This window comes from Anticarsia gemmatalis, chromosome 19 (genome assembly GCF_050436995.1).
Source record: "Anticarsia gemmatalis isolate Benzon Research Colony breed Stoneville strain chromosome 19, ilAntGemm2 primary, whole genome shotgun sequence".
Lineage (NCBI taxonomy): Eukaryota > Metazoa > Arthropoda > Insecta > Lepidoptera > Erebidae > Anticarsia > Anticarsia gemmatalis.
Genome location: NC_134763.1, coordinates 1 through 9,154, shown reverse-complemented (window position 1 = coordinate 9,154; position 9,154 = coordinate 1).

Here is a 9,154-nt window from a genome sequence, read left to right as displayed (position 1 = left end):
TCTCTGCGCACAGGCGAAGTTGCCGGCGGAGCACCGTCTTGGGGGACCCTCATGTAAGGCCCCCAAGGCTAAGAAGAAGAGGGGGGGCAAGGCCCCCCAAAATTCGGGGGGCAAGGCCCCCCAGACTAAGAGCGGCCAGCCGTCATCAGCTGGGGAGGCGATGGAGCTCGGCAAATAATGGCCGAGATTCGCCTCCTCCAAGCGAACCTCAACCACTGCGCCGCAGCTCAGGACCTTCTGCTCCAAAGCATGGCGCAGTGGTTGATGAACGTGGCTATAATATCTGAGCCATATATGGTCCCGGCCCGTGACAACTGGGTCGGGGACCAAACGGGCTCAGTAGCCCTACTGAGATTGGCGTCCCACAGCTCCCCGCCCTTCGAAAAAGTAGCGAAGGGTCGTGGATGCGTGGCGGCGTCAATGGGATCTTTGACGGTGGTCGCGTGCTACTGCTCTCCGAACTGTGCCCTATCTGACTTCGAGCAATTTCTTCTTGAGGTGTCGTCGCTCGTCAGATGGGCACAGCCCTCCCCCGTTCTTGTGGCCGGGGACTTCAACGCCAAATCCACGGCGTGGGGTTCTCCGGCAACCGATGTTAGGGGTGAGGCGCTGGAAGAATGGGCCATTTCGCTCGGGTTGGTTCTGTCCAACCGGGGCTCGGTCGACACGTGCGTGCGGCAGCAGGGCGGCTCAATTGTGGACTTGACTTTCACCAACGCCGCCCTAGCACGCCGTGTTCAGGACTGGGAAGTGCTGGAGGAGGTCGAGACGGCTTCCGATCACCGATACATCCGGTATCGGATTCTCCCTCCTTCGGCGAACCCGAACAGTCCGGGTCGGGCCCCCCGCGGGGCCAGCCCGAGGTGGGTGCTGGGGCGACTCGACCGCGAACTACTGGTCGAAGCCGCCCTGGTTCAGTCCTGGAGTCCAGCGCCTGAGGGTCCGGCTGACGTGGAGGCGGAGGCTCAATGGCTCGCGGACGCTATGTCGCGCGTTTGCGACGCGTCAATGCCGCGGGCCCGCCCCTGCCCTCCCAGACGTCAGGTGTACTGGTGGTCGCCAGAGATCGCGCAGATTCGTCAAGACTGCGTGATCGCAAGACGCCGGTACGCCCGTAGCCGGCGCCGTCGCCGTAATGAGGCCCGTGAGGCCGAATTGTATGCCGCCTACAGGGACTGTCGTCGTGCCCTGTCGGTGGCTGTTGCGGAGGCCAAAATCAGGGCCTGGGAGGAGTTCCTGGGGACCCTAGATCGGGACCCCTGGGGGCGGCCATACCAGATGGTGCGTGCTAAATTGCGCCCCTGGGAGCCCCCGGTGACGGAAAGTCTCCACCCCGTGTTCCTGGAGCAGGTATTAGCGAGCCTGTTTCCGGACCGGGGGGAACATCCTCCCCCGTTTGCGGCGGCGGCGGATTCGGAGAGCAGTAGCATCGAAGTGACGGAGGAAGCAGTCGCGCCCGAAGTCACCTTGGACGAGTTGCACCGGGCGGTGGATAGGCTAAAAGGCCGCAACACCGCTCCGGGGCCCGACGGAATTCCTGGTCGGGCATGGGTATTGGCTCTACCCAACGCACTCGAATCCAGGGTGATGTGGCTGTTTTCCTCGTGCCTGGCGCAGGGTCAATTTCCCCGTAAGTGGAGGACGGGACGGTTGACCCTGCTGAAGAAGGAGGGACGCCCGCCAGACTCGGCGTCGGCCTTTCGTCCCATAGTCTTGCTCGACGAGGTGGGCAAACTCTTTGAGCGCCTTTTGGCAGCCCGCCTCACGGAGCACTTGATGGGACCAGGACCGGACCTTAGTGAAACACAGTTTGGTTTTCGTCGTGGCCGGTCCACGGTCGACGCGATCTCGCGGGTGAGGTCTCTCATTGGGGGTGCAGTGGAAGGTCGAGGGGTGGTCGTGGCGGTGTCTCTTGACATCGCCAACGCTTTTAACACTATTCCCTGGAGCTGCATCCTCGCTGCGCTCAGCCACCACCGCGTGCCGGAGTACCTGCGGAGAGTCTTGTCATCGTATCTCTCCGACAGGTCCGTAACGTATCCCACGCGGGATGGGTGGCGCCGGAGGGTCGTCAAATGCGGTGTTCCGCAGGGGTCAGTTCTTGGTCCGACCCTATGGAACATCGCCTACGATTGGGTGCTGCGGGAACCACTCGTGGCGGGGGTCGACGTGACTTGCTACGCCGACGATACCCTCGTCACGGCCCGCGGCAATACATACCCGGAGGCGGCCCTCTTGGCCACGACCGGCGTCGCCGAAATAGTCAGTAGAATTCGGCGCCTAGGGCTAGTGGTAGCCCTAGAGAAATCCGAGGCCATTTGTTTCCACGGGCCTCGGAAAGCGCCGCCGGTCGGAGCGCAGCTAGTGGTGGGCGGAGTTTCCATCAGCGTCGGTAAGACGATGCGGTATCTGGGCATCGTTCTGGACAGCAGATGGAACTTTCGGGAGCACTTCCGTCGCCTCGCGCCCAAACTTGTCGGGGCCGCGGGGGCATTGGGAAGACTGCTGCCGAACCTGGGGGGACCCTCGGGCGCATGCCGTCGTCTTTACACCGGCGTTGTGCGTTCGATGGCTCTCTACGGGGCGCCCATCTGGGTGGATGCCCTGAATCGCCGGAATATTGCGGTCCTCCAAAGACCGCAGCGAGTGATGGCGATCAGGGCCATACGGGGATACGTGACCGTCAGCTTTGAGGCGGCATGTGTCCTCGCCGGGACTCCCCCGTGGGACCTCGAGGCTCGTGCCCTGGCGGAACGCTACCGCCAGGTGAGAGCAGGGGAGGTCGAGGGGACCGGATCGCTGCAAACGGGGGCAATGGCGCGGCGTCAGTTCCGCGCCGAAATCCTCCGGCAGTGGTCCGAGCGGTTGGAGGAGCCAAGCGCCGGTGTTCTGACCATCGGCGCTATCCGACCGGTCCTGGATCGGTGGGTCAACAGGCGGCACGGTACGATGACCTTCCGGCTGACGCAGGTCCTCTCCGGACACGGCTGCTTCGGGAGGTACCTGTGTCGGATAGCCGGTAGAGAGGCATCGATGGCTTGCCATCATTGCGGCTGCGCCGAGGACACGGCGGGACACACACTCGCCGTGTGTTCGGCGTGGTCAGGGCCACGTGCGGCGCTAGTTGACGCCACCGGAGCCGATCTGTCGCTCTCGGCCATATGCCAGGCCATGGTCGACAGCGACGAGGCATGGAGCGCAATGGTCACCTTCTGCGAAGAGGTGATCAAGCGCAAGGAGGAAGCGGAGCGGGTCAGAGAGCTAGATCCCCTAGCTGACCCAATCCGACGACGCCGCGTCGGGCGCAGGCGTGCGGCGCATGAGCGCCGTCTTCCTCCTTAACGGGGACCTCCGGGCGGCGGATATGGGACATCCGTCGTCCACAGGAGTGGTGAGGTTCCCCGGTAGGTGATGGGCGGGTGGTGTCACGCCCATCGTCTCTGGTGATTGATGCCGTCACTATCCACCCAGACGGCATCACCCAAGGAAGGGCCCCCGTGGTGGGGCAAGCCGCGCATGGCGTGCGTCTTGCGGTGCTTGCGTATAGCGGTTATCCCGGCGCACGTCGTAGCGGAAGCGGTTGGACACCCGTCAGGTGTTTTAGTGGGCTCTCTCGGTGGACCACATACCCCGTTTGCGCCGTCCCAGCGCGGCGGGGACCTAGCCGGTGGGTCGTCCCTCTACAGCGACCCCGAATGGTTTCCCTGACGGAAAAAAAAAAAAAAAAAAAAAAAAGGTTAGGTTAGGTTAGGTTAGGTTAGGTTAGGTTAGGTTAGGTTAGGTTAGGTTAGGTTAGGTTAGGTTAGGTTAGGTTAGGTTAGGTTAGGTTAGGTTAGGTTAGGTTAGGTTAGGTTAGGTTAGGTTAGGTTAGGTTAGGTTAGGTTAGGTTAGGTTAGGTTAGGTTAGGTTAGGTTAGGTTAGGTTAGGTTAGGTTAGGTTAGGTTAGGTTAGGTTAGGTTAGGTTAGGTTAGGTTAGGTTAGGTTAGGTTAGGTTAGGTTAGGTTAGGTTAGGTTAGGTTAGGTTAGGTTAGGTTAGGTTAGGTTAGGTTAGGTTAGGTTAGGTTAGGTTAGGTTAGGTTAGGTTAGGTTAGGTTAGGTTAGGTTAGGTTAGGTTAGGTTAGGTTAGGTTAGGTTAGGTTAGGTTAGGTTAGGTTAGGTTAGGTTAGGTTAGGTTAGGTTAGGTTAGGTTAGGTTAGGTTAGGTTAGGTTATACGCGCTCGTGGCGTATTGGCTATAGTTACAGTCATTGACTTAAAGAAGCTCGGGTTCGAATCTGAGTTATATTATATCGAAGTTTTCCCATTGTTCTATGGGTGTTGTAGACTTGTTCTATAGTGCCTCGAATGGTGGGATAGATTGATGGGTGAAGAGCAACAAGCAGGCATTGTCCAACGAGGCGCCGGCTTCTGTTGCAGCCCGTACATTTTCTTTCCCCCTCGTGGGTCTGCACCTTGTCGTGGTGAGGGGGCTCAGTAGCATTAGCGAAGCCAAGACAGACCCGAAGGGACCGTTTCGTTCTGAGGCCTTCAGGCTCAGAACCAGGTCCCTTCACACCGTGTGGTGGTGCGCGAGCGCCACTGCACGAGAGAGGAAGGAAAACCTCTATAAAAAACCATGGGGGGGCGGACTTTCATGTCCTGCCCGGGGTGGGGGTGTCCGCTGAGTACCGTTCTCGGCGGACCCAAACCGCAAGCCTGGCTCAACTTTTGGGTCAGGATCGGGGGCTGCTTGTCGGAGGTCGGGGAGACAGCGGTCGCGAGGAAGAAAACCTCTATAAAAAATCACTGTGCGTGTCCCTCTGCTTGCAGAGGGCACAGGTGACGGAGGAGGGACGGGTGATCCGTCGGTGGGAGGGCGGGCTCTCCCGGTTTCGGTATCGTCTCCGGGAGGGCAGACTTCGGTCACCGCCCTCAAACTCGTTATCCCAGCGGAGGTGTCGTGGTCACGTCTCGCGGCCACTGCTGGGACCGAGGGCCTTGCCTTAATTGGCCGGGCCAAGAGGACTTAACCTCACTAAAAAAAGTTAGTTTGTAAGATCCGGTGAAACCTGCCCGACCTCACCGTGTAATAGGGTTACCCAGGTACAGGGGGCTCTGCCTGGGTGGACGGTTTATTTCCCCCATACTCGTGGGACTCTTTATGGAACCTTTTAATCAAAACATAAACGACGTTAACAGTGGGAGGGGCGAGAAGCCCAACAGTGAGGAGGAGATCGGGGGCAAAAAGCCCGGCAGCGTTGACTGCGCAGTGGTGGAGGGTCGTCGCACGCCCAGTGTTGCGCGACCCTCGTCGATTGTCGGAGGAGGGGGTTCCAGGCCCCTTACTCCAGTTGTGGTGCTGGAGCGACTCCCAGTCGGAGTGGATGAATTTTTGGCTTCGGGCGACGGTGCCCGCCGAAAAAGACACCGAACGCCTTCGGTTCTCGGGTCTGAAGTCTCGGGCTCGGAAACTGAAACCGAAGACCGCACTGCTCCACGTGAGCCGGTAGCTAGGCGCGGTAGGACCACTCCGGGTGCACCTTCTACCAGGAGTCGGTCGAGTTCGTCCCGTAAAACAATGGGACCCCCGGCGCCCATCTTTGACCCGGACGAGGGGCTTGAGCGCCCAACACTGGACGCGCCGCATCTGCTCGATGCCGAGCAGCTAAGGGCGCAGGCCGGCGTGAGTGCAGCAGCCATTTTTGAGGTTGTGCGCACATCAAAAAACCTAAAGGGGGGTTATATGAGGACCCTCAATATGGCGGCGACGGGTCTTCTCGATATTGTAGAGGCCCTGGCGGACAGAACGGTGTCGGACGAGGTGCGCCGCACCCAGGTGGAGTTTTCTCGCCTCCGCCGGGAGAATGAGGCGTTGAAGGCTGAGCGCAAATCGCTGCTGCTGGAGTTGGAGCAGGCGAGCGCTACTACCGCCACGAGGGCAACTTGCCCACCGCCTGCCCCAGCAGCCCCGAATACTATGCCCGGCATGGGGGAGCTGTTGGAAGAATTTAGGCGCTCAATCATCGCCTCGGTCGGGACCATGATCAATGCCCGGTTTGAGGGCATCGAGGAGCGCCTCCTTCCGGAGACGAGGATTCGTCCGCCTCTAAGGGCGGACAGGACCCCGGTGGGGTCAGTTGATACCCCGATGCCGGTGCCGGTTTCTGCCCCGGCCCCTGTTGCAGCGGAGTCCTCTAGCGCCGCGAACAAGTCGGGTAAGAAGGGGAGGAAAAAAGGGAATAAAAAGGGAGTGAGTCATCCCCCGGTCCCCGAACTGCCGGCGGTCCCTCCGACTCCGGAGGCGATGGACACCACTCCTGTAGCGGGTCCATCGAACCAAGCGACCACCTGGACGGAGGTGGTAAAGAAGGGAAAGGGGAAGGGGAAAAAGTCCCCCCCCTCCACGGCGGCACAAAAACCGGCCTCCCAGGCGGCTAAGAAGACCCAGCGGGCCAAGCCTAAGCTGACTGCCCCGAAGACGGCCGCGGTACTGGTCACCCTGAACACGGAGGCTGCCGCTAAGGGAGTGACGTACGCCCAGCTCATGGAGCGGGCAGAGGAGGCGGTGAATCCGGCGGACCTGGGCATAGAGTCCGTCCACTTTCGCCGATCCGCCACAGGGGCCCGGATTATCGAGATCCCAGGCTCCCAAAGCCAGGACAAGGCCATTGCCCTGGCCGACAAATTGAAGGTTGCCCTCGACGGGGTTGCCGAGGTAGCGGTCCCCGTCAAATGCGCCGATCTGCGGGTGCTGGGGCTTGGGGATACGGCCACTGTTGAAAAAGTGGCCGTTGCTGTGTCTCGTGCCGGGGGGTGTCTAGTGGACCAAGTCAAGGTCCACCCTATCACCGCGGGCCCCGATGGAATGGGCTCGTGTATAGTCGAGTGCCCGGTGGCGGCCTCCAAGACCATATCGAAGGCGGCCAAATTAATGGTCGGATGGACCTCTGCAACGGTCCGACTACTAGAGCAGCGGCCTCTCCGCTGCTACAGGTGTTTGGGCGTTGGCCATACAAGGCCGACATGTCCCTCTCCCGTCGACCGCAGCAAAATATGCTTCCGGTGTGGCGAGGAGGGACATAAAACTGCAGCCTGCAAATCCGCAACCATGCGGTGCAGCGTCTGCGCTGCGGCCGGAAAGCCGGCCGGACATCTAATGGGGGGGAGGCTTTGTGCTCCCCCCACGGTAAAAGGAAGGTCGGGCGTGGGGGCGTGGAGAGCTCCCACCGCCTCGACTCGGCCAGGGAGGGCAGACAGGGAGGCTAGCATGTCAGAATAATAATGGATTGTAGTCGACATGCTAGCTTCCTACAGGCGAATCTCAACCACTGTGCGAGGGCACAGGATCTCCTCCTTCAATCCCTCGCGCAGTGGCAGGTGCACGTTGCGGTGGCTTGCGAGCCGTATTTCATCCCCCCCCATTCTAACTGGGCCGGGGACCTCGACGGTTCGGTGGCGGTGGTGGTCCGGATGGGTGTTGGCCCCCCTCTTGTCGTCATCGAAAGGGGGGCAGGTTACGTCGTGGTCGGATGGGGGGAGTACACCATTGTTGGGGTGTACTTCTCCCCCAACCGCTCCCTGGCAGAGTTCGAGGCATTCCTGGACTCTGTCAGGGCGGCTGTGTTTCGCAGGTCGCCGGGGTCCATCTTGGTGCTCGGCGACTTCAACGCTAAGTCCCGGGCGTGGGGCTGCCCCGTCACGGACGGGAGGGGGGAGGCGGTCCAAGTATGGGGACTACTCTCCGGGCTGTCCCTGCTCAACTTGGGGACAGTCCACACCTGCGTGCGTCACAACGGGGGGTCTATCGTGGACCTCTCCTTTTCCACTCCTGCAGTCGCGCGCAGGGTGGTCGGATGGAGGGTGGAGGAGGAAGTCGAGACCCTATCTGACCACCTCTACATAAGATTTGAGGTCTCCCCTCCCTCGGGAGGTGCGGCGAGTGGGCGGCGGCCCGTCAGCACCTTCCCCAGGTGGAACTTAGGCCGGCTCGACAAGGAGCTGGCGGAGGAGGCGGCCATCGTTCACCGATGGTTCGCCCCCAGGCCGGAGGAGGGAGCCGACACGGAGGTGTTGGCCGGCCGGATGCACACCATCCTCGCAGAAGTGTGTGATTCGTCCATGCCGAGGGCGCGGCGTCGACCAGCACGCAAGTCCGTCTACTGGTGGACCCCGGAGATAGCCGAACTTCGCATATCGGCCAACAGAGCCCGTAGAGCACACGCCCGTTGTCAAGCACGGAACCGGCGGGCTCCGGACCGGGAGGGAGCCGATGTTGAACTGGCGGAACTGCGGGAGCAGTATGGCGCCGCCAAGCGAGCCCTACAACTGGCCATAAGCCAAGCCAAATCGGCCGCCTTTGAGGAGATCCTGGCGGACCTAGACAGGGACCCGTGGGGGCGTCCCTACCGAGCGGCTCGAAAGAAATTACGCAATCTTGGCGCCCCGTTAACGGAAACCCTACAGCCGGATCTTCTCGGCAGGGTGGTGGGCGAACTGTTCCCCAATTCGCCGGGACACACGCCCCCAGTGATGGCTCCTCCTACTCCGGAGCCCGCAGAGGAAGAGGCTCCCCCCTCAATTTCAGAGGGAGAGATGGAGCTGGCCCTGGACCGACTTCGTGGCAGGAAAACGGCTCCGGGGCCTGACGGCGTTCCGGGACGACTGCTGGCGGTAGCGTCAAAATATCTGGAAGAACAGCTTCGGGGACTCTTCAATGCATGCATTAGCAGAGGAGAGTTCCCGAAGCAGTGGAAGGTCGGGCGGTTGTGCTTGCTCCCGAAAGGGGGAGATCGGTCCCCTGACTCCCCCTCGGCGTACAGGCCAATTGTTTTGCTGGACGAGACGGGCAAGTTGCTCGAGAAAATAATCGCATCTCGCCTCATCCAGCACTTTGAGGTGGTCGGGCCCCAGCTTTCAGAGGCCCAATATGGATTCAGGGCAGGGCGGTCTACTTTAGACGCCCTAACAGCCCTTAAAGAGTTTAGCAGAGGAGCGGTTGCGGCTGGAGACGTTGTCCTGGGGGTATCGCTGGATGTGGCGAATGCCTTCAACAGTATTCCGTTCGAGACTATCATGGAGGCACTCCGGTACCATGGGGTGCCCTCCTATCTCCGGAAGCTGTTGGGGGCGTACCTCCAGGACAGACAAATTGTTTGGGAGGGCCGAGATGGCCGACG